Here is a 25196-nt window from a genome sequence, read left to right as displayed (position 1 = left end):
TCCTCTTTTTTACGGCTTTTTTTGCCCATTGTCGCTACGTCTATCACATTAGTGGTGTTTTACCATCATTTCTACATCCATCACGTCCCAGAGAAGGTTAAACCAACATCAAACCCAACGTTTGGAGCTTGTAAACTCCACACACCACTCATGCAGCACCAGCTGTCTGATGCTGCAGCAGCGTCAATCTTCCCGGCTGGATGAGTGAATTTCTTCATCAGAGTCAATACTCTGCTTCATAATCAGAGTCAGTTCCAGACAAAGTGATCAGTCAACAAAGACCAGACCTGCCAGCAATTATACGTTTTATCTAATATTTGCGCACTTCATGTTGCACGCATCTCTTCCTCTTTCCGACTGGAAGCCTCTCGGCGGGAGGCGTTTATCAAGCTCTAAAGACTCCAAAACTTTGCTCAGCCTGAAGATTGCACATCTCCACTATCTTCTAGTGTAAAGTAGAAACTTCATGAGGGATCGTATTTGTAGATGAGACTTGTTAAAGTCAGCAAGGATGCTTTGTCGCATTTAACGAGTAAGTCCCAGCACTGACAACAACGTACTGAATCTATAACCAACACGCATAAACAGACAGATCGGTCCCGCCCACTTACACTGTTGGTCTTTTTTAAATACGCAGTAATCGTTGCTTGCCTTTGTTGCTTCATCCTGCATCCCAGCAGCAACCACTTTGGCGCCTCTGGAGTTTGTGTTTTTTTACATCATGCTGCATTCATTGTAATTGGAAAAAGGAGCTTCAAGTGCTTATGACCTCCAATTTGTTTTCTTTCTTGCCTTAGTGCGGGGGACAGATCGGGATTCATCTGAATCTGGGGGGGGAGACAGATTCCCCCCGTCCCCCACCATATCTGCGCGCCTGGATTTTTGACCCTAATGGCCATCCGCTGGTAAGGTCTTACTCGAACACAAAAATACCACTTGATCACAATCATTTTAGTATGAACTACCCCCATCACCAGGGAAAATAGACACTGTCACTTTAGCAACACAAGTTTGTATTCATCTGAGGAAACTGCACTGAATAAAAATCATTACTTAACAAAATACCAAGGATGTGATAGAGGGAAAATTCCAAATGGATGGCAAAAATCCATGGAAAAAGTCTTGGTGAATATGACAGGAGACTTTTGTGTCCGACTGGTTTCCATTTATTCTGTATGTCACCCTGCAGCACAAAATCACTGGCAGTGGCAGTGAATCACTGCTGCAGGGCATTAGAGAAGGGCAGCGAGCCAAGCCCGGGATATAGCATGCTGTAAAGAACAGCAGACTACATCACAAACCCTTATTGTTGCAGAATGCCACTCGCTTTGACGTAAATCATCCACATAAACCAGTGGCTCTGCTTACATTAGGGCCAATGCATTCCATTCTGACAATATGTGCAGTTAGGTTCACTTTGTCACTAAACTTGACTTGACTTTAGCATTTATTATTTAGGAAAAATTCCACATGCAGTCCACACCACAACAAAATAAAAAATAAATATTAAAATGATGCATAAGGTGGAGAGACGAGGTTCCAGGTGGGATTTAATCCCCAGACTCCCAAGGGAGAGTCACACGCGCTTACCAGTCAGTCAAAGGGATATCCTCATAGCCAAGTAGCCAGGGCACATGATCAATCAGGATTCAGTGACAGGACACTCACCCTGCCACACACAGAGTACGTTTACATGCAGCCAATATCCGGGTTATTATCGGGTTAAGGTCGGTATTCGGGTTTCTGAGTTGATCAGAATAACCCGTTTACAAGCATAAATAGAAAGAGTTACCCCTAAGTTGCATAACCCGATTTAAATGCGGACGTTGGGGTAGCGTCAGGACGTGTGTACTACGTCCAGACGCAATATGCGTCATTTCCGGTTCTTCTGGTTCCAGTATCCGTGAAAACAACATGTTTCCCAGTTCGGAAGAGATAGCGACCGCGTTTGTTTGCGCTTTAGTTTCCTCGTCACTCAAAGTGTGGTGCTGTGCCGCGACTCGCCATGTTGCCCCCAACTTGTTGTTTACTTCCGGTGTTCTGGCGCATACAAGACGTCTCGCTACTCAAAAGACCAAGATTCTTTGCGAACAGAGCATGCGCAGAACACACACTTTGATGGGGATATCCCGGTATGCGTTTACACAACCAAACATTTGGGTTAGAAAAGGGTTACCCCAGGTGTAGTAACTGGGTTTTTAAAAACCCGGTTATGAGCATATCCGGGTTTTTGGCGGTGTTTACAAGGACCTGCGGAACCGGGTTATTGTGAATATTCGGGTTTTAAAAGGGTTACTGGCTGTATGTAAACGCACTGACAGTAGGATCCCAAAATTGGCTTCACTGAAGGACTGGAATGATCAGTTTAAAGACTGAAGGCAGAGAGGAAAATTATCTCAGCCTGACCCAAACAAATTCTTGTTATCTGAATCTGACGCCCTGGTAGCCTTGAGCGGCAAGCAACAAACCCCCACGAAGGAATGCAGACAGATGCTGTGAAAACCAGACTCCCCCCCCCCCCCCCCCCCCACCTTCGGATTGGTGGACTTCAGCCTGGCGAGGTCATCAGTCTGCAGGAGTCAATGTGCTCTTCGCTTCTCCCAAGATCTCCCTCCCACCTGTGACTGTACAGTAGACAGTGTTGGGAGTAACGTGGTACAAAAGTAATTAATTATTGTAATTCATTGCTTTTTGCTGTAATGTGGTAATGTAAGGCATTACAGGGAAAGAAAATGGTAATATTTACTCGGTACAATTGTCAGTAACGCGGTAATTACAATGCATTTTTAAACCCAGAATCAAGATGTGGGTTTCCTAAAAATTCAAATTGAGGGAAGCCTGAAAAAAGATCCAGTATCCACATATATGACGTCATTTATGGACTCAGCTTTGCGGGCATTCCATGAGCATGTCATGGTCTGTGTCTGTGTCTCTTTGTGTTCCTCATGTGTCCCCTGGTCTTCAGCCCTCCAGATATATCTCTCAGGTCCTGTGTTCCTTTAGTCTTCTCCAGTCACCCCTCTGCAGTGTTTATAGTTTTAAATCCCTTTAGAATATTAGTTATGTGATTTCTTTTCTTAGGTTTTACTCTTAGGTCATGTTAGTTTCTTCCCTGATTAGTCATTGCTTTCACCTGCTCATCTCCCCACACACCTGCAGCTCATCTGCCTCCCATATTGCCCCAGTTTATTTAAGCCCTGTCTTGTCTCAGTGTCTTGTCGGTCCATTGTTGTTTGTCAGCGTTGTTTTTGGTGCTCTGTGTGAGCTTTGTGTCTTGTCCCAGGTTTTTGTGCTCTAAGTGAGCTTTAGTTCTAGTTCTAGTTCTCAGCTTTTGTGCTCCATGTGAGCTTTCGGTGTCCTGGATCTCAGGACTTTTGGATTTTTGGCTCGCTGCCTTTTGGATTTACTTTTGTTCATCCTGCAATAAAAGGATTTTTACTTCATATCTACTCCTGCCTCTTGTCGTCTGGGTAATCTGCATTTTGGGTCCTAACCATCCCCGCAACGTGACAGAGCTGAGAGGACGCAGCGGCAATGGCTCAAATACTCCAGCTGCGTCCTGCGCGCTGCCGCTGTTATGTTCACAAAATCGCTCTACCAAAACAAAGTCATTCGTTTGTGATCGTTTATATCAGCCCATATTCTCTGGTACTTCATGTACTTTTCAGCTGAGTTCATAATCTGTGCCCCGGTGATTTCAACTCATTGCTGCTGGAGCGCAGCACATATGAAGCATTTTTATTTTTTTGCGTTCGGTAGATCCCTTTGGCTGATTAGTTAGAAAGTAGGAAATCTAGGAAACAGTTTTTCTGGAAGACGGAGAAAACATGCAGCATGCAGGAAGGTTGGAGAGAGAAAGGGCAGGAAATTATTCAAATAAAATCAAGAAAACAAAACAAAGTGCTTGAAAAAAAAAGTAGGTAGATTTATCCCCAATACACATTTTTACCAGTGAAAAGCAAGAATATATAAGCATTTAATATTTATACATGTGATAGAATCAGATCACCCCAGAAGTCAGTCCCACATCCAGGGCCGTATCAAGGCATTTGAGGACCAAGGTAAATATAGGCTTGGAGCCCCCACCACCTCACTCCCTGCTCAGTTAATATAAGATGGCAGCAAATCAAATCAAATCAAATCAAATCACTTTTATTGTCACGTCACATGTGCAGGTACACTGGTACAGTACATGCGAGTGAAATTCTTGTGTGCAAGCTTCACAGCAACAGAGCTGTGCAAAAATACAGTAATGTAAAAACAAGTAAAATATAAAAATGGCTAATCTAAATATACCAATCAATAAAGTAAACAATAAGATAAGAGATATAAAATATACAGAGGCTGGTATGTGGTATGTGCAACAACAATCTGTACTCTCAGCATGCTGAGAGTACAGATTGTTGTTGCTTTTATTTAACAAACAATCATTTTAAAGCACTGTTATTATATCTGACTGTTTTTAACAGCAACCCTAGCTCAGATACCACATCACTTTCCACATATATGTCATGAGCTCACTGAGCGTCATATTACCAGATTCATGTTGAAGTTGTATTGGTGAAAGTAACTTAAAGTAATGCAAAAGTAGCGTAATGCCTTACATTTTAAAATCAGTAATATTGTAATGTAATGAATTACTTTAAATTGAGGGTAACAAGTAATACATAATGCATTACAGTTTTGAAGTAACTTGCCCAACACTGACAGTAGATGAGCGCCGTAGATGGCTGCTGGTCTCGCTGGGGGAAACATGATCCCATCCCTCCCCCCCACCCCCACCCCCATCCCCCACGCCGCCTTCCCATTGGAGTCTCATGTTATGTTGTGTTGTCTGAAGTCTGTTGCATATTTGTTGAGGTGTTTTTTGCAGAGCAAAGCTGCCCTCCTGGTGGGAGGGTAACTGTGAAGTGCCTTTTTTCCCTCCACCTGAACCAATCCTCATGTTACCGTCTTATCTCTATTAAGGTAGCGCAACTTGGGTTGCGAATGACCACAGTCACCAATTCTTGTCATGTGTCTTGCCCATGTATGTTTGATCTCTGAATTGTGTGTACTGAAACTCTAATTTCCCTTTGGGATTAATAAAGTGTTGATTGATTGATTGATTGATTGATTGATTGATTGATTGATTGATGATTGATTGATTGATTGATTGATTGATTGATTGATTTAATTAATGCAAATTCATACGTCATTGTGGGTCACCATTTTTAAAATGAAAGTATAAATTCCTAATAGTTTCTGTGGATCCATCCATCCATTTATCCATTTTCAGAAGCTTCTCTGGGGTCAGGTCAGGGGGGCAGCAACCTAAACAGGGTGGTCCAGACTTCCCTCTCCCCAGCCACTTGGACCAGCTCTTGCGGGGGAATCCCAAGGTGTCTCTGGTCAGCTGAGAGACATAGTCTGTCCAGCGTGTCCTGTGTCTTCCAGTCTGTCCAGCGTGTCCTGGGTCTTCCCTTGGATCTCCTCCCAGTGTGACGCCCAGGGAGGCATCCAGGAGGCATCCTCACCAGATGCTCGAGCCACCTCAACTGGCATCTCTCAATGTGGAGGAGCAGCGGGTCTACTCCGAGCCCCTTCCGCATGACCGAGCTTCTCAACCTATCTCTAAGGGAGAGCCCAGCCATCCTGTGGAGAAAACATGATATTTTTGTTTAAACAGCAACATGCAAATTAAACTGTTTTAAAATTCTAAAAAACTATAATTTGAAAAAAAAAACTGAGATAACTGTTTGAAATTTTGGCTTTTTCCTGAAATGTTCGTGGTTTGGAAAATTGAGATATGCAGAAGTTAATTGTTTTTTAAAGGAAAAAGTATGATAGAGCAATGCAATGCACAGCTAAAGGCTAAACCCTACCAAAGTGACCACAGGGACATAACTGGTGTGCCACCTCAAAGATTTAATTGCCCCTATGTCAACTTTTTGCTACCACTGCTACCCTGATCTCAATGGGACATTCCCATAAAAACCTTCCAAAACATATGAGCAGGAGTCATTTTAGTCAGTCAGATGACCACCTCAGGTGACTCATTTTGTTGTGAAGGAGCAGGTCACTCGATGAAGGACACTCATTACAGCTGTTTGCATCTGGGACAATTTTCATTAGGCCATGATTCAAATAGCAACAAAGAGGAATTAGAGCAGAGACAGACCAGTAAAACAAGAGCTTTGTTTTATGTCAGCCCTTCTAATGCACCATCACCTATGAACAAGGAATAAATATGCTCAAATTCCTCCACACGAGGCTCGCCTCTCAAATGTAGTCTCTACGGATGCAATAATTACTCCCCATCAGAAAATAAATCTGTGAGTAAAACTGAGACACTTGTGAGGCAGTTGGAAGAGTCCAAACATTATTGTGACATGAGAAATAAATGAGAGCTCATCTGTCGGCAGTCATTTTTCTTAGAGAGATCTAATCTCCCAAAGGCCACACACACCAAAACATCTTATAAACAAACAGTAACAAGACAGAATACATGCCTCGATCCACATCTCACAGCTGTAAACACAGATATCCTAAGAATCATATCAAATGACAGAAACAGGCAAGGCTGAGAAGGAAATTCAATAGGCTCTGGACACATGACAAAGACATGTGAGGACTAATGGAGCCTGTAAGAAGATATGAAACGGTTTCCTTCAAAATAAAAGAAAACCAGGGTTTTGAACATCTATGTCACAGCTGATATGGGATGTTTAGGACATGTTATGTATCCGACAAGCAGTAGACAGTCAGATCTCAGTTTGCCTGACGTGAAATTACATAGAAGAGGATTTTTTGAATTCCTCTCTTTTGTAAAAAATGTAATCTAATGCAGACGTGGTTCCTTCTGCCACAGACAAAACAACCATTGTCCTTGGAGTTTAGGGAGCTTTTCTTGAAAGGCTATCTGCCCACTGGCCCCAAGCTAATTTGGCCTGGGCTGAGTGGAGGTCACGGGCCAAATGCTTAGCCTGGTTTGGTCTGATCTGAGGTCAGATCCATCAGATCACTGCTCAGGTCAGGTGCTTGTTTTATTTTTCAGAAAATCTGACAAAATAGCTGGAATCATTGTCAGGGAATTCTTTCTTTCCCTAGCACTTATAAATAAAACATTCCTGCAGGATGAAACAGATTTAGTTAGCTTCACGGAGCTCGTATTTCTTTTTTATTAACATTTTAAGGACCTTAAAACTGCTAATTGTAAGTGATCTGCTCTTTATTTCCTCCACACAAAGCTGCAATCTGAATATGATTCTCTGTGATTCCACAAGGACGTTCTTGACCAAGAAAAACTAATGCTGACTGGGGAAAGATGACCTGTGCTATGCTGTGCACTGCTATGTCTTAGTGGTAATTAAATCTGAATGTTTCATAGAATGAAGAATAAGCTCTTACTTCCTGCTCCGTTCCACAAAGTCAGCTGTCTTTTCAAACGCTGGGTTTAGGTTGATGTGGCTGATGAAGGCCAGATGTGGATCGTCTATGCACACACATTTTCTTCCTTTTCAGAAATTCAGAGTGTTGCTTTACAAGCAGACACACCAATCTGAAGCTCAAATACCATCAATGTCTCCTGGATGCACTTCATTGGGAATATTTTGCAGAACAAATATTGAGTAACGTCATATTTGTATTAGGAAAATCAGTAAATAGACTCTGAAGTTGTCAGATTAGTGCTTGTCAAATGAGTTTATTCATGAAGTTATTGGTTAATAATAAGAAAGTGAATGAAAGAAGAAACAGGTCAATTTTGCCACAAACCAGACAACATAAACATGAACTGTTCTCAAATAAATTCACCGCAGTACAATTTCTTAATTCCCAAAACAAATTCATCTCAGGTTTAAAGGTGCAATATGTAAGAATGAAATAAAAAACCTAAGTCCTAGTGGTCAAACGTAGCTACTGCAGCCCATTTTTCCAGACAAAAAGTCCCTTTCTCACTCTTGTTTCAAGGCTCTTGCCAGACACAAATCAGTGCCAAAAGATTCTAGATGACACGGAAAGAGGAGTTATACACAGTAAGTTGATTAGTAGATAAATACATTGTCATATTTGGTGTCAGCACTCTTGGGTGTTTTATGGTAGGAAGTACTTACCACACTTTCTATGGTACTATGCCTTCAATATTACAGGCAGTGTAGTAGCTTGCCATTTTGCTGCTAGCTTCTGTTATAGTTCTGAATGACTTATTTAAAGAAGTAAAACACCACGACGGACTCATTATTCGCTTCACACGTGCATGTCACTGTAATATCAAGTTGTTGGTAATTGAAAAGGTAGCTCGAGATATTTTTAAAGGAAACTATTAGCTTCTAATTCACCATTAGCATTATTAGCTCAAAGTTAGCTTTTAGCCGGTTTCACCATATATTAGAGTAAAACAAAAAGATGTTGTGACTTCTTAGGGGTACAAGAAATAACTTCTGGGTAACTCCTGTTTACTGGCTTTGGTTCTTTAAACAACTCTGGAGCTTTTTGCCATCCGGTGTCAAATTATAAATACTGGTGCTGCAGCATTAGCTCGGCACAGACTCTGCAATCTCACAGACTCAGTGCGGTTACGTACACGCGACCGACATCTAAGTTGATCCAAATCAATCTTATTGTAGCTAGTTGGGAGTCTTTATCCTAGTTTACATGCTCAAGTTTGTTCCACTCCGGTACAGTAGGTGGCGACATACCGCTTTTCATGTCAGATTTCTTCCAGTTAGCTTATAGCAACACAAGCAGTAAACAGACGGAAGCAGATGGAATTTAAACAGGATATGCACAATGGCTAAAGGAATGTACAACAACGCAGCGGCACAGCTTTGGTATGTACTGTCCAGTTTAATTGTATTACATGTGTTGCTTTGTGATGATGGTCTTGTCAGAACACCCCTTCCGCGATCTCGTCACTTCTGGAGTGCGAGCGTCTTAGCGGTTCAGCTCGGCTAACCCGTTTACAAATAGATTGTAATCAGATTGCTACTGCATTATATGGGTGCTTAAGCTAAATTAAAATCAGTCCGCCTTCAGTCACACTAACATGTTTACATGCAATTGAAAAAACTGACATGAGTCTTTTTAGGGAAATAGTTCAGTTTTCTGATGTCCATGTAAACCCACTGATGTAAACCGTAACTACGTCCCACTTTGAGTTTTTTGAAAGGAGAAAAACTGACAACCCACGGACAGCTAAGAATGAAATCTGTTTCAGTAACACCATTTCAGCATGATTGAGACGTTGGACTGTTTTGCGATTATTTCACTGTAGAATTCTTCCATATTGCTCCTTTAAATAATAATGCAAACTACACTCTATACCCAGCTAATTTATTTCAGTTAAACATTTTTTCTATCCCCACATGCTACTGTCTGATTAAAAAGCCAAAATCTCAAGATGTGACTCAGGCACATATTTGGATGAAACGTATTTCCTTGTGTTTTCTTCTGATCTCTCAGAGTTGTGAATTCTGATCAATGGAAAATTTGATATGTGAAAACTAACTTGTTTCTTCTCCAGTCCCAGTCATTTCTGCCTGTGTCTCCTCATCATTTAAGTTCGCGTCAGGCCACATCTGAAAGTCTAACTTTTTTTTGATAAGCAGCAGTGAAGTCCGTTCTGGCCTGAGTAACTAAACAGGTTCCAGCAAATGAATTTCACAGCAAATGAGAGAGACGCCACGTTTCAACACCCCAACGCCCAACAACATCATAGTTATCAATTCCAATTTTGAGATGGTTTGGCTGCAAATACCAACTTGGGACTTCAGTACCCTGTAAGCGGATACGTATGTTCTCAGGCATGTTAAGCTGCACCGTTCAAGTTTTACTGTAAAAATCCCCTAACCATTTTAGATTCCCACTCCTAGACATGTTGCATCCCTATGACCATTCTAATACTGCAAGATGTCAAATTCAAAGTAGAATCTGAGGCTGATGTGTGACACCTGTAACTGTGGCAGAAACTTTGTACTGAAACATCTCTTCCAAGTTTGACAGCATCCATTCTGCAACAGTTGGCGAAGGTGGATGTACTGGTTTTCTTGAGTCCACTTAAGTTCCTGTTTCATTAAGAGACAGGTCAGGATGGGTTGGAACGCTATTTGGTTTGTTTCTGTTATAAAAACATGCCATAAAACCGACCCGGACAGCACCATTCACGGCCCCCCTTCAATTGTAGGTCCATAGAACAATGGAGCTGTATGGCTATGGCTGCTTATGACAAGCAAAATAAACAGAGTGCTCTTGCTTGTGTTGTTATTTGTACATGGATGTTAGATCATGCTAACATTTAGTAGCAAGGTTTGGTCGGCTTCAGAACTACATTTTTTGCTATTGTCGTCGATAACCACATACAAGATGGTACACATTTAGGTTTAACCCCACACGGCCCACTCTGACCCGTTCTGACCCAGACCATTCCGCTCAATGAAGCCAAAGCTTTACCGTGAATTTGAACAACGTTTGGAGCAGCTTATGACTCAATTCTCCAACCATTTCCAGCCAAAGTCGAAGATGGCAGACCTGACCCCAGTGCATTGGAGTTGTTGGATTTCCTGAGGATGTTGGCGGTATGCACTCTACTACTTTTCTTACCTCGTCTCTTTGTTGATATTATTAGAAAACAGATACTCACATCACCAGTAACCCTGTAATCTCATCAACACTAAAGAAAATACCTGCTTGTTTAACAAGCTTGCCACTAATTCCCGTAAGCTCTGGTATTATGATGAAAATGAATACGATCATGAGGTGTTCAGTGTGTACATGCAAAGTCAGCTTGAGGAGAGAAAGAGAGCAATATAAAATTCTGTACAAGGCTGAAGAAATGAAGCCACAAACTGGGTTAAATTCATTATGGAGTATACTGAAGCTGAGAAGGTACCGACTGAAACTTTCTCCGGCTTTTTAGAAACATCGACTACCTTTACCATCCATGTCATGGGGAGTTTAGAGCAATAGTCAAAGCAAGAGTGTGATCTGGGTGTAATATGGTAAGCTGATTCCGCTTCCATGAGTTCCTATTGAGGTCCAGATGTGTGAAGCTGGTGGTGACAAATGCAAACATGCTGAACTCCTTATTTAAAAAAAATCTTTAACCATTATCTAATTTAGTGCAACAGTTGAAGAAGTGACCCTGACTTAAACCTGCCTGGCTGAGATGAGAAACTTAAGGCTCACAATTTCAAAGACACACACACACACACACACACACACACACACACACACACACACACACACACACACACACACACACACACACACACACACACACACACACACTTTTATTGCACCTGGGTTAGTTTATGCTGCCTCACGTCTTCGCTCTGTTCTCTTTTGAACCGTTAGCTCTGATACTCTCTCAGTGGTTCAAACACGCTGTAACTCTATCCTTTGTTACAGCTCACGTCGGCAATTACGTCAGCTTAAAAGAAGCTGAGCTATTTTACCTTTTTGGAGGAACAAGAGCAAAGCCATTCACCTTGTAGAAAAACAAAACACATCATGAATTCACAGAGTTATCAAGGATTTTCCCTCTCATGGACTGGTGGATAAATAAAATATGTGCAGCAGCTTCAGAGTTCAAATGTTCAACAGTTTTCCACCGGGCCATTTGCACATTTGTATTGGAGAGCCCTTGGAAACGTTCTGACCAGCAAAACTGATTACACAAAGATGACTATGACATGTGCTGTCTCTGTTCAACATCTGCTGTTGGTCCACGACACAAAGAAACTCAAATCAGAAACTGGCTTCACTAAAACCTGTGGGAATTCAGAAAAAGACAGGAGGGGGAAATGTGCATTTATAAACACAACACGGGCCAATCTGAGTAGTTTGGGTCTTTAGATTACAGCAGTGTGTTAATATTTATCACAAGCTGAATTAAATGACAACATTATAGCATACTAAGTGTTTTAGTTAAAGAGCCAACAGTGGATACAGCAGTACAGGCATTTATGTTTCTGACGTGCATCAACTGGACAGTTTTAAACAGATAGTTTGGATTCAGGTTATCCAGCTGCAGCTATGTTGTTTATATTATCTTCAGGCTGGACTTCAGCACAGACAGCCTGCACAACAGCTGAGGTGACAGCGGGTAAATGCTGTTGAGTTGGTAAGCTGCTGAAAAGTTCCTGAAACAGAAATTGAAAGGCGTGTTTCCACGTATCCAGACATCAAGGTAATTTTGTCAGAGCTTCACGGAATGTGCTATGGAGAATTGCTGTCTACATTGAATTTTGGTCTAAAACACTCAGAGCATATATAAACATCAATAATTGTCTTAAATGAACTTCTTTCATTTGAAAATACATATTTTCTGAAAAGGCCCATGAGCCGTTGCTCTGCTTTCTTCTCAAAATTCCCATGCAGCAATGGACTGTGGTTAAAACCCTCGGCCGCAAAGTGCGGATCAATGCAGGCTTAGATCAAGGGTGCAAAAGGGGTGTGGTTATCTTCTGGACTTGAGCATCAAGAAACGCTACGCACTTGCACCCCTGGCTGGTGGAAGTGCAATTGAAGGGCACGAGGGTGGAAGTACGAGTACTGGGACTGGGCCAGACTGTCTTCTTCTGCAGTACAACAGCTCAGTGTGAGCTTACAATGTGCCTAGAGTTCATAACACAACTTTTTTTCTAATTTCCAAAAGCACTTGACACTACACTCAGTCAATCACACGTTCACACGCTGATGGTGATGAGCTGCCCTGGGGCAGACTGACTACCACCAGAGATGGTTACAGTTTGTCTTTCCCAAGGACCAACAGCTGACCTATGGTGCTCACAAAACTGTCTCTAATGAAAATGAAACGATGAAGATGTTAGGGATGACACATGTAGAGGTACAAGACAATCCAGAAGGAAGTGCTTTGTCCACCAACTCAAAAAGGAAAAGATAAAAGTAAAACAAATATAGCAGCAAAGACCAGCACGGTGTGGTGGTTCAGAATAATTGTGAGTTTTCCACTAAATGATAACAAAATTAATTGTGATTCATAATTTCAGTAAACACACATAGATAAAGTAGCAGGTGTAATACCTGCAAATCAAACTCAGGTGTGACAAATAAATGAGAAACAAAACAATCAAATGAAAGCAAAATAAAAATGGAAGGAAAAGAAAGAATTAATTTAAAAGGAGTCACCAAAATAAAATATCTACGTAGATTTACTCTATTTTCTTAATATACTGATGGGATATACTGCCTGATAACTGTGGCAATGGCTCATCAAACACCCGCTGGTGGTTGTCTAGCGTTCACACAAACATTCAAGCAGCTTTCCATCCAGAGAAGCTAAGAGGCAGGCACTAGGACCTGCAGCTTTCTGCAGACACACAGATCTTACAGCATCTGAGACGCTTCTCACTTTCTTTCTGAACAATTTTCAAACAAGTGCAAGAATCAGAGAGGACTGTTTGGAATAAATGCATGCTCCCTGATGTGGGATCCTCTGGATTTGGACGTAAACAGGAATATAATATAATCTGACATCAGGGAAAGGAGGCAGCACTTCCTTAAAGGTAGAAGACTTTTGTGTATGTATCTACTGCAAACTGCTAGTTTAAAAAGCCAACAGCTAGAAAGTATTTTATTTTTTATGGAAAGAAACTCTGAAGATGATGTATTTGGATCCTAAAGAGTCGTATATTTGTAGCCACAACTTACAGGGGGTGATTAAACTCATGTAAGATTCATTTTTGTTCTCTTGTTTTGCACTTATGAAAATGAAGTTTAAAAAGATTGTTTTTGCTTATATTTATTTAAATTTTTAGCTTGTAAATAAAACAGAGTTCATCTGTTCCATCCTTTAGGAAACTGTTGAAGCTTTTTCTCACCAATTACAAAAGTTCAGCTCAAACATGCACAAAATCTGCTGGAGCAATGATCTTGGGCGCTCCTGTTTGTGCATTAGGATGGTATGTTAGGTTGTAAACAAGGTATTAGCTGCAGGGGTGTCTTCTCAAATTATGTACAACAAGATTATTGAGTTCCTGACATTAAAGCCAATTATCATGTTTGAAAACACTCAGAACGTACTTTTAACCATTCTCACGCCTCGGTTCGGTAACCTTAAATGCCTCTGGACTACAAAATTCCTGCTGCAGTTGATTTGTTTTTGCATGAAGTAACTTTGCAGAAAGAAAGTGAGACTGATAAATGAAAAGAAAAAAATCAGTCATGCACCAGACTCATTTTCTGTTAACTGGAACAAGAAAGAAAATGCACAGCTGAAAGGAAAGCTTCTCTGCACACAGACAATAGAGGCAGTAGTCAGTTTCCAATGACAAAAAGAGCCACATCAGAGGGGGTGGGCTGCAGGTAGGATGTTGGACTTTCACTGAAGCAGGTTTTTAAATTGTTTATTTTTGTTTTTTAAAATTTAATCAAACTTTTATTTTCATTCAAGCTTAATTTTCTGCCACGAAGAGCAGATTTTTGTTCTTTCTTGTCTCTTGAAGGATCTTTGGAGCAACAAGTCCATAGTTGGTGGCCAATGCTTTTTAACGGAAAACTCGCAGTGCCGTTTAAGTTTTTCTCATGCAATTAAGCACATAGTTGTGGTCGAACGTACGCTGACTCAACAAATAAACTGGAGCATTGGCAGCTTAAATGATTTCTTGATGTCTGGCTTTGCATCATAGAAAAACACAATAAATGAAAACAAGTTCAAAGCTCCACTTGCAAAACCAAACGGGCAAAAGTTGGTGCATTGCCTGGTGAGAAACTCAATATCCTCAGAGCAATCTCAAGTATGCTAAGTATGTGATATGTTTTGATCTTCAGACGAATTTTACTACACTTCCATTTTTGGTTCTTTTTTAAAACACAGGAAAGTTTCTCTTTACCTTGCTGACAGGTTCGTTTGCGTCTGCAAACATCCGCAGAGCTGACGCTGATGGTGGCGTCACTTCCTACTCCGTTTATCCGTGGGCAGCAGAGGACGTTGTCGCCCTCTGCTGCCCGCTCTCCCCTCTCCAATGATGCAGTCCCATGCGCGATCCAATGTATAGACCCCATCGTCTCTGTTCATGGTCCCACATCCACGTCTCCTTATCTCGATAGCTGCCTTTATCCATCTTTTGTATTTCTGTTGTTCAGTGTTTATGATCCTTGTGTTGTCCCAGTCCATTATAAGACTTTCTCTTGTGCAATGATCTGTTACGGCTGACTTCTTTATTGTGCTTTCTGCTTCTTGTTTCGCTGCTCTTGTGTGTTTTTGACATGTTTCTTTCTCGCACTCCTTTCTATGTTCTATTGTTCGTGTGTTGAGTTGGGGTCCAGTTTCTCCTATGTATGTTTTATTGCAGAGTTTGCATGGGATTTTGTAAATGACTCCACATTTACGTCCAGCTGGTATCTTGTCTTCTGGGTGTACTAGTCTGTTTCTAACTGTTGTGTATGCTTTTGTTGGTGTGTTTATGTTGTGTTTTTTAATTGTTGCTCTTATTTTTTCTGTTATGCCTTTAATGAATGGTAAGGTTATCACTGGTTTTGGTTCTTGTCTTTCCGGGTTTCTGGTTCTTTGCTTTGGTTGTTCTTTTCTTTCTGTTGTTGTTTGTTGTTTTCTTTTGTTTATTGCCCATGTCGAGTATCCACAGGTCTTTAAAGCGTGTTGTATGTGTTTGTCCTCTTGTTTACGGTCTCTTTCTTCTGTTACCATGTTTGCTCGGTGATATAATGTTCTGATTACTGACATTTTGTGTATGGTGGGGTGTTCTGATGTCCATAATAAGTATTGGTCTGTGTGTGTTGGTTTCCTATATGTGATTATGTTTAGGGTCCCGTCGGTCTGCCTGGTTATTTTCATATCCATAAATGCTATACTGCCTTCTGTGTCTGAGTCATATGGGAACTTTATGTTGCCTGTGTCGTCAATGTTATTTAAGTGTTGTGTTAGTGTTTCCGTTAGTCCTTTTGGTATGATTTCCAGTATGCCGTCTACATCGCGTTTCCATAGTTTTATTTTGCAGTTTGGGGGGCGGTGGCTATGGCTTTTTGTTCTAGGTCTTCCATGAAAAACTCGCACAGGTTGGCTGATAACGGGTTGCCCATGGCGAAGCCTTCCAGTTGTTTGTATATTGTGTCATCGTATGTGAAGTAAGTGGAGTTAGCTACCAGTCCTATCAGTTGTGCTATGTCATCTGCTGTGAGGTTTGTTCTTTTGTGTAAAGTTTTGTCCTGTCTGATTCTGTTAACTACTATGTCTATGGTTCTTTGGGTTGGTGTTTTTGTGAACAGGGATGTGACATCATGTGAGATGAGTATATCGTTATCTTTTATTGTAATCTTTTTTAGTTCTTTTGCCAGTTCTATGCTATTTTTGCAGTGTTGGTCTGTGTTACCTAATAACGGGCTCATGATTTTGCTGATTTCTTTTGCCATGTTGTATGTTGGTGTACCTATGCTGTCTACTATTGGTCTAAGTGGGGTGTTGTGTTTGTGTATTTTTGGAGTTCGGAATATTCTTGATATTATGGTTGCTGTAGGAATCCAGTGTTTGTACATTTTTTTCTGTTATTTTGCCTTTTATATTTGCCGTTTGTATTTTTCTTTGTCCATTACCACTGTGGTTCTTCCTTTGTCTGCCGGTAGAATAATTATCTGTTCATTTTTGGATAATGCTGTCATGGCTGATTGTTCTTCTTTTGTAATATTGCTGTGTTGAATGTTGCTGTTCTTTAATATCCCAACTACATTATTTCTGAGTTCTGCTTTCTTTCCCTCATCTGTGATCTGTTGACATGCTATTTCTGTTGCTACAATAAATTCATCATATGGTATTTTCTTTGGTGTTACTGCAAAGTTTAAACCTTTTTTTAGTATGCTTTCTTCTGCTCTGTTAGTTCATATTGTGAAAGGTCACATGCCCATGAGCTTTGTGTGGTGTTATCTTGTGTTTCTTTTCTCTTTTTCTTGTTGATGAGTTTGTTTAACTTCTTTGTGTCCTTCTTTTACTTTTATGAACTCTTTTTCCTGTTTTTCCATCATTGGTCCTTAAATTTGTTCCTCTGTTTTTTCATCAAGTTTGTAATTCCTTTCTAAGTCCAGGTGTCTTCTTTCCAGTTCGTTATCCACTTGCTTCTGTTTGGTTGCGACATTTCTTATCCTTTCTTTGAGTAGCGCTTTCTGTGTTCGTTCCATTATGTTCTGTGCTGTCTTGGTCCGGATCGGTGTTTTCAGCTGTAGGCTTGTTGGCGTGATGTTTTCGTTCTGGCATCTTAAATTTAAGCGAAGGTGCTTCCTTAGACGTACACATTTTTGGTGTAAACGTTCCAAACGGCCGAAGTCCTTTGTTCCTTATCGTCCTTATTTTTCTTTAAACATCTTTGGTACGTTCTTTCTGTGTTTGGCTTCTAATTCCATTTTTGGTTCTTTTTAAAACACAGGAAAGGTTTCCCTTTACCTTGCTGACAGTTTCGTTTGCGTCTGCAAACATCCTCAGAGTAGACGCTGATGGTGGCGTCACTTCCTACTCCGTTTATCTCCGCCACCATCAGCGTCAACTCTGAGGATGTTTGCAGACGCAAACGAAACTGTCAGCAAGGTAAAGGGAAACATTTCCTGTGTTTTAAAAAATAACCAAAAATGGAATTAGAAGCCAAACACAGAAAGAACGTACCAAAGAAATTTTACTACTCGTTTGATTTACTATCCGGGACTCACATAAAGCCACATGTATTATGTTTTATACGTCTTGCTGTGAAGACTGAAGAGCATGGATGAAAAATACACAATATTCAGTCTAAAAAGATTAAAGTGTAGTTTGTCTTTATGCTGAGATGTTTGAAAATGTTCTCTAAGTCACTATAAAGTTGGCCATGTGGAAAGCAGCAGCTACACTTGTGGGAAAGAAGTTCTGCAGTGATGTCATATATGCAACATCTGATTTGTCGATTTGTTAGGTCTCTGCACGACCGGTGTCAGCTTGGTCCACCTTGCCGGCAGTATGTTGACTCTGCTGTCTTTTTTGTTATTTTTGGTTGTATGATCTGAGGACCTGCTCAAAAATGAGATGCCACATCTCAAGCGGTTTCTATCCTCACAAAATATAAGTTAAATAAAAAAAATGAAGTCAGGCTCATTTTCGGTGACAGTTTGATGCCAAGGCTGCTCTTTGTCGCCGATTCTGTTCATAACTTTTATGGACAGGATTTCTAGGCGCAGCCAAGGTGTTGAGAGGATCCGTTTTGGTGGCCTGAGGATCAGGTTTCTGCTTTTTGCAGATGATGTGGTCCTGTTGGCTTCAACAGAACATGATCTCCGGCACTCACTGGAGCAGTTCACAGCCAGGTGTGAAGCAGCTGTGATGGAATCAGCTTCTCTAAATCTGAGACGATAGTCTTGAGTGGGAAAAAGATAGAATGCCTTCCCCACGTCAGGGATGAGGTTCTGCTTCAAGTGGACGAGTTTAAGTTTCTCAGGGTCTTGTTCATGAGTGAGGGAAAGATGGAGCGAGAGATCGATAGGTGGATTGGTGCTGCGTCTGCAGTGGTGCAGGTGATGTGAAAGGCAAAGCTCTCGATTTACTGGTCAATTGTCATGGTCTGCGTCTGCGTCTTCCTTCATGTGTCTCCTGATGTTTCTCCATCCCTCTCTAGATTCCCTTCTGTGTCTCATAGCGCCCTCATGTGTCCTTTGTCTGCGTCTCATTTATGTGTCTTCTGTTTGTAGACCTTCATATCCTTCCCTCAGGTCCGGTGTTCATTTGGTCAGCCTCAGCCCCTCCAGTTGTAGCTCCAGCCTCTTTGTCCCCAGCTCGGTGTGTGTGTCATTCCCCAGCTCAGTGTATGTGTTAGTGTGTGTGTGTGTGTGTGTGTGTGTGTGTGTGTGTGTGTGTGTGTGTGTGTGTGTGTGTGTGTGTGTGTGTGTGTGTGTGTGTGTGTGTGTGTGTGTGTGTGTGTGTGTGTGTGTGTGTGTGTGTGTGTGTGTGTGTGTGTGTGTGTGTGAGTCCTTCCCTCAGTCTTTAGGTTTAGTTTTGTGTTTATAGTTTTAGGTTTATCTGTCCTCCTTTGGTTCTGTTTTCCCATTTAGGTAATCATTGTCACCTGCCTTCCCTCCAGCCCTCACTCCACACACCTGCTTCCTGTTTCCTTGATTGTTCTCCCTGTGTATTTAAGCCCTGTCTTGTCTCTGTTTGGTGTCGGTCTATTGTATTGTTGTAAGCGTTTGTTCATGCTCGTTCTGAGCTTTTCGTCTCCAGGTCTTCCTGCTCTTAGTGAGCTTTTTGTCTCCAGGTTTTAGGTGCTCTAAGAGAGCTTTCGGTGACCTGTGCTCCAGGACTTTTGGATTCTTGGCTCGCTGCCATTTGGATTTATTTTTGTTCTTCCTAAATAAAAGGATTTTTACTTTTACCAACTCCTGCCTCGAGTCATCCTGGGTAATCTGCATATTTGGGTCCTAAACTTCCCCCCAGCGTGACATCGATCTGCGTTCCTACCCTCACCTATGGTCATGAGCTTTGGGTAGTGACCAAAAGAATGAGATCAAGTGACCACAGGGTGTCTGGGCTCTTCCTTATAAGTGGATGAAAATTGATGGATTTGTTGATAGTAATTACAAATTTTTACAAGCTAACAAATCTCCACCTACGTAACAGGCCTAGCCAAAACGCACATAAAAGTTTATCATTTGCATAGGGCAAAGCAGATCAGAAAATAACTTTTATAGGCCCATTCAGGGGCCCCATGGAGCCGACCAGAAGGGGTCCTTCCTTTGTTTAAAGTATTGGTTTTGTGTTGAATTACACAAGATTGTACGTATAGCAGATGTTGGTTTTTTTTTTTTCATTTGCTGAAAAATATCACATTTTTCCTAAGATACCAGCTGTCTTTTCCTCTGATGAACAATGCATTACACAGGTGATTGAATGGGATTTGGAAAATTAGTACTTGTTAACATGACAAGTTACAGATATTGTGTGATTTGTTCAAAAGAGAATCAGAGTTTAAATGTTTCTTGTGTAACAAAAAAATGAACCCAAGCATGGACCACTGAAAAAAGTCATTTCTCCTCAGTGTCACAATCTTTTTGATATGAAGAATGACTTTTAAAATGGGATGCAAAGCCTTCCTACTTGATGCTCAGCTTTAAGGAGTTGGATTGGGGGGTTAACCCACCCAAGTGCTGCTACAGCTGCAGCTCACCGCTCCCCACAGCAACGGACCAAATGCGAAGATGAATTTCACTAGTGTGTGATGACTAATGGGACTTTAACTTTAACTGTATCCCTAGTCTGTGTCTAATACAGAAAACATAAACCAAAGCTACATGCTTCCTTTAGGAAAACTACAATTCAAATGAGATACAAAGCTGGACAGTCACTTTTTTTTAGATTATGGGAAAAAAAGGTAAATTTTTGTCAAAAGGTGTTCATCTTCAACAAAGATTGCAGGATTACTATATATTCTTCAGTAATGAATGTAACAAAACACAAGTACTTTGTAGCTGTACTTAATTGTTTTGGATCGGTTCTTTACTTAAATCCTTTTCTTGAGGCCTTTGTTTTGCATTTACTCCCTTACAGTTTAAAGCCTTCATCTGTACTTTCTACTCCACTACATTCCTCTAAACAGTTTCAGAAGTGAAAGTACTTTAATTAGTGTTATTTCTAGCCCCTACCCCACCGTCGGTTCTTTGGAGACCAGCAGCAAGCTTCCTTGTCTATGCTAGGCTGCAGCTCCAAAGGGAATGGTACTTTTTTTGCACACACAACACATTTTTTAATGTTAGTAGAATCCATCCATCAATCCATTCTCTTCCGCTTATCCAGAGTCGGGTCACGGGGACAGCAGTCTAAGTCGAGAGGCCCAGACTTCCCTCTAACCAGCCACTTGGGCCAGTTCTTCCGGGGGAATCCCAAGGTGTTCCCTGGCCAGACGAGAGGCATTAACTCTCCAGCGTGTCCTGGGTCTTCCTTTAGGCCTTTTCCTGGTCAGACGTACTTGGGAAACCTCATCCAGGAAGCATCCAGGAGGCATCCTGGCTAGATGCCCGAGCCACCTTAACTGGCTCCTCTTGATGTAAAGGAGCAGCGGATCTACTCCAGGCCCCTCCCGGATGACCGAGCTTCTCACCCTATCTCTGAGGGAGAGTCCAGCCGCCCTGCTGAGAAAACTCATTTTGGCTGCTTGTGTCCACGATCTTGTTCTTTTGGTCACTACCCAAAGCTTTTGACCATAGGTGAGGGTAGGAACGTAGATCGACTGGTAAATTGAGAGCTTTGCCTTCCTTCTCATGTTAATAGAGTACTTTTACTTGTTTACTTTTAAGTACATTTGAATTAGCATACTTTAGTACTAAGACGCAAGTCCAAATATCCTTGGATACATCCACTGGTGCCTGTGCTGGTATGCCCCAGAGCAGCTGTAGCTATGACCAGGGTGTGAATGTGTGTGTGTGTGTGTGTGTGTATGGGTGAATGACTGATTGTGTTGTATAGTGCCCTTGGGGGTTCTAGGACTCTAGAAGACGCTATATCATCTACCATTTAACTTTTATGCAAGTATTTTTTTTTCACTCATTCATCTGTACATGTACTTAAAGTGAAGTAATCAAGTACTTCTTCCACCACTGATATTTTTTGTGTTTGGTGTACTCTCTGGTCTTGTATCTCCCTCCATGTCAAGGCACATATTTTGATCATTCTCCTCCCCTTTAGCTTTCCTTTAAACAAGCCTGACTGTAATTATCTACTTTTCCATTTCAAAGGACTCTGTTCCACCTCCCCTCATCGGCATCAATCTTGATTGTCCACCTTTCACACATAATTGCAGCAACATCTTTCCTTCCATGAGGACATGTCAGATCCTCTTTGGCAGCCTCGGGCAGAGTTCAGTGAGCTAGATATCAACTCAAACACACAGAGAAGTGTAGTGTAGTTTAAAACCTACAGGCTCTGGGTAGGTTCTCCACTTTGGGATCACATAACTTTCAATGGAATCAGCTGATCCTAACTCAGCCTTTTAGTGGAAGTCAAGAGCGATAGATGATTAAAAAGCTTTATAAACGGGAATCTGTGAGCGTTACAACAGTGAGAACTCCTGATCAGGTTCACTAACACATCACTGAGAAAGAATTATTGACAGAATTTTAATTATTGATATTTTTTAGGATATTTAGTCATTCATATTTAAGGAAATTAACTGACACTGATAATAAACGTTTTGCAGCAAACATTGGAGAGATACACTGACTTTATAATTCATTTTCTCTGGCTTGCATTTTTACTTCTTTCAAAACGTTGGGTTGTTTTCAGAATCCAAATTTAGACAAACCGAGTAAAATATATTTTGATGTGAGGCTGTAAAAGCAAATGAGTCAAAAGCTCAAAGGACCACTAAACCAACAGCATGCAAACAGTGACCCTGCTATAAAAAGCAGACGTCAAACAGAGCGCCACATATGCATCCCAACATGCACACTGCTGCTTTCGTACAGATGCTTTGTTGGCTTTCTATAACAGCAGCAATGACTTTATTTGGAAAAAGAGGAACCATAATAGAAGGATGCAGTAAATTGCAGTGTCAAAATCAGCTGTTTCAGCAAAAGAGCCGCAAAGGTGTCTGATGAAATCCGGTGGGTCAGTAAGCTGTCGACGTAACTCACTCTGTGAGCCGAGACTTTAAACAGCGGCTGTGGAAAAGTTCATCACACCAAGTAAAAGCAAAGACGGAAACAAAAGTCAAACATGCAAAAAGGAGTTCTCTTTTCCCTGAAGATGAAAAAACAGTCACTGTTTAGAAACTCATCATTTAAAGTTTAACGTCATAATCTGTTACTTAAGTTTCAGATTTAAGTAAAACTGTTGTTTAGCAGTATGATAGAAATGAGGGATGAAGGAAACTTATTAAATAGATCTTCTTAAAATAAATGAATAACCAAATGAGAAAATCACTCCAAATCAGAAAGCTCCAGAGAACAGATAAATGGTGATGAGCCTCACTGCCTCATTGATGGATGGATGGATGGATGGATGGATGGAGATATTTGAACATCTGCGCTTTCTTTAAATAGTTTAATGAAAGTAACAATTGTCTTTTTTCACTCCAAACACAAACTGATGTAATTATTTTGAAGTTGCAGCAGAACTTAGATGTCTTTGGCAGAATAATGGAGAATAAAGTTCATCCAGTCTGCAGCCTGAAGATGTCTCTCTGCGCCGCGGTTATTAGTTTTAGAAACCACTGCACAAAATGTGAGTCTTTGAAACTTTAAAGTCCAGCCTGATTTCATTGATGAGCTCAGCATGGTTGCACAAGTCCTTCCCAGAACCAAATGATGCCAAAACATCAACTGTGATTAGAAAATAAAATAACCATGACTGTTGAGTTACGTAAATGCAAGAGACTAAGTAAAATTCCATTCAGCTCAATTCAAAAGAATTTATTACCTCAGGGGTATATTATTTTTGCCTTTGTTACACCAGATCACATTACAAAAGAAAAGAAAAAAATACAACACCAATTAAAACATTCAATGCAAAATAAAGACCAGTATAAAACTTCCAATATGAAGGGACAAGGCCGTTCAAAGTCAAACCACCAATAAATCTAAATACTCAATGTGTTATAAATGTAGATGATGCAGAGCAGAAAGCAAAGGTCAGAATCACAGATGGTCCAGCTGAGATGTACAGATGACGTTCCAACTGTTTGAGTGACAGACCAACACTTCTCACCTGAACAGATAGGGACAGTTTAACAGCCACGGGGAGAAACTGACACTAAGTGGGGTACCTGATGGGCCAACTGAAAACAACAACTGTCCCTCCGGTGTGAAGACACTTCGGGGTAAAGACATACGTGTCTACCTGCGCGTGTCCGCAGAGCAGGTACACAGAGCAAAAAAGCTTGACCCAGACGCTGCTCCATCGACACCTTGCAAAATGTGCCATTGTCCTATACCGTGATCACTGGCTTGAGGAAGGTCACAGACAGCAAACCGCTTTCACAACCTTCAAAACCTCCGCTCGTTAAAACCAGCTCCCCCCGAAGACATCCACCTGTCTATGGGACTTTGGAACTGCCAATCAGCTGTAAACAAAGCAGACTTCATTACCGCATACGCAAACCACCTGTCACTCAATGCACTGGCTCTCACTAAGACCTGGATCAAACCATGTGACGATGCTACCCCATCTGCTCTCTCTATTAACCACACTTTCTTCCACATTTCTCGTGCATCTGGCCGAGGTGGTGGAACGGGCATGTTAATTTCCAATAAATGGATATACAGTCAGTTGCTACCCATCACTAAATACAACTCCTTTGAATACCATGCCATCCAGGTAACTGTACAGAAAAAATTCTTTTGGGTTGTCATATATCGCCAACCAGGTCAACTCGTAGACTTTCTTGATGAACTCGACACCCTGCTCTGCTCCATTCCTGAGCACGACTGTCCCACAATGGTCCTTGGAGACATGAATATTCACCTGGACAATCCAAGCTCATCAGGCTTCCTGTCACTAATGTCATCATTTGATTTAAAACTAGTACAAAACCCTCCAACTCACAAAGCTGGAAAAGCACTTGACCTCATTTTCACCAGAAACTGTGTCATAGACACAATCTCTGTCAAACTGCTGCAACTTTCCGATCATTACTTCATCCATTTCAGCACGACTTTACAAGGGAGGTCCACTGCTTCCTCCCCAATGGTCTCAATCCGCCGCAACCTCTGCAATCTGGCACCCAACCACTTCTCCTCTCTTGTTGCCTCCACAAGAGGGGGGGGGGGGAGTACTGTCACACCCTGTCCTGTCTCCCCGTTTGGTTCAGCCTTGTGTCTCCGTTTATTGCTCCCACCTACCTCTCGTTTCCTAATCGCCTTAACTCCCTGCCCTCGTGTATTTAAACCCCTTCTGTTCTCTGTTGTTTGTTGGATCATTGTTTCATTGTCCTGCGTGCCTCTGATTAAAGTGTTGTCAAAGGTTCTTAGCTGTCTGCCTGGTTTCCTCACCCGCGTTGGATCCTCACATCTTCTCCGCTCCATTCGCCGGCACGTGTGACACACTTCACTGACATCCAGTACATTTCTCACCTCTCTCAAGCATGCTCAGGTTAAACCGCTGCAAAAAAAAAAAAACATCTCTTCCTCCAAATCATGTGGAGAACTACCGACCTATCTCTCTCCTCCCTTTTATGTCCAAAATCATTGAAAGGGTGGCTTTCAAGCAGATCACAGAATACCTCTCACAAAACTGTCTGCTT

The 25196-nt window shown here is 41.4% G+C and overlaps 1 protein-coding gene across 1 annotated transcript in view; it reads left to right on the top strand.

Moving 5' to 3' along the window:
* Positions 1-13373: 13373 nt before the first annotated feature.
* The window catches only part of ngfb (nerve growth factor b (beta polypeptide)), a 31349-nt gene continuing 19526 nt past the window's right edge, over positions 13374-25196 (top strand). Inside the window, exon 1 of the mRNA XM_015958643.3 lies at positions 13374-13505. The gene's annotated coding sequence lies outside the window, so the exon portion shown is untranslated. The remainder of the gene's footprint in view (positions 13506-25196) is intronic.

Source organism: Nothobranchius furzeri, chromosome 3 (assembly GCF_043380555.1).
Source record: "Nothobranchius furzeri strain GRZ-AD chromosome 3, NfurGRZ-RIMD1, whole genome shotgun sequence".
Lineage (NCBI taxonomy): Eukaryota > Metazoa > Chordata > Actinopteri > Cyprinodontiformes > Nothobranchiidae > Nothobranchius > Nothobranchius furzeri.
Note: the sequence above shows the minus strand (reverse complement) of the source record. Positions and strands in the feature narration are given on the sequence as shown.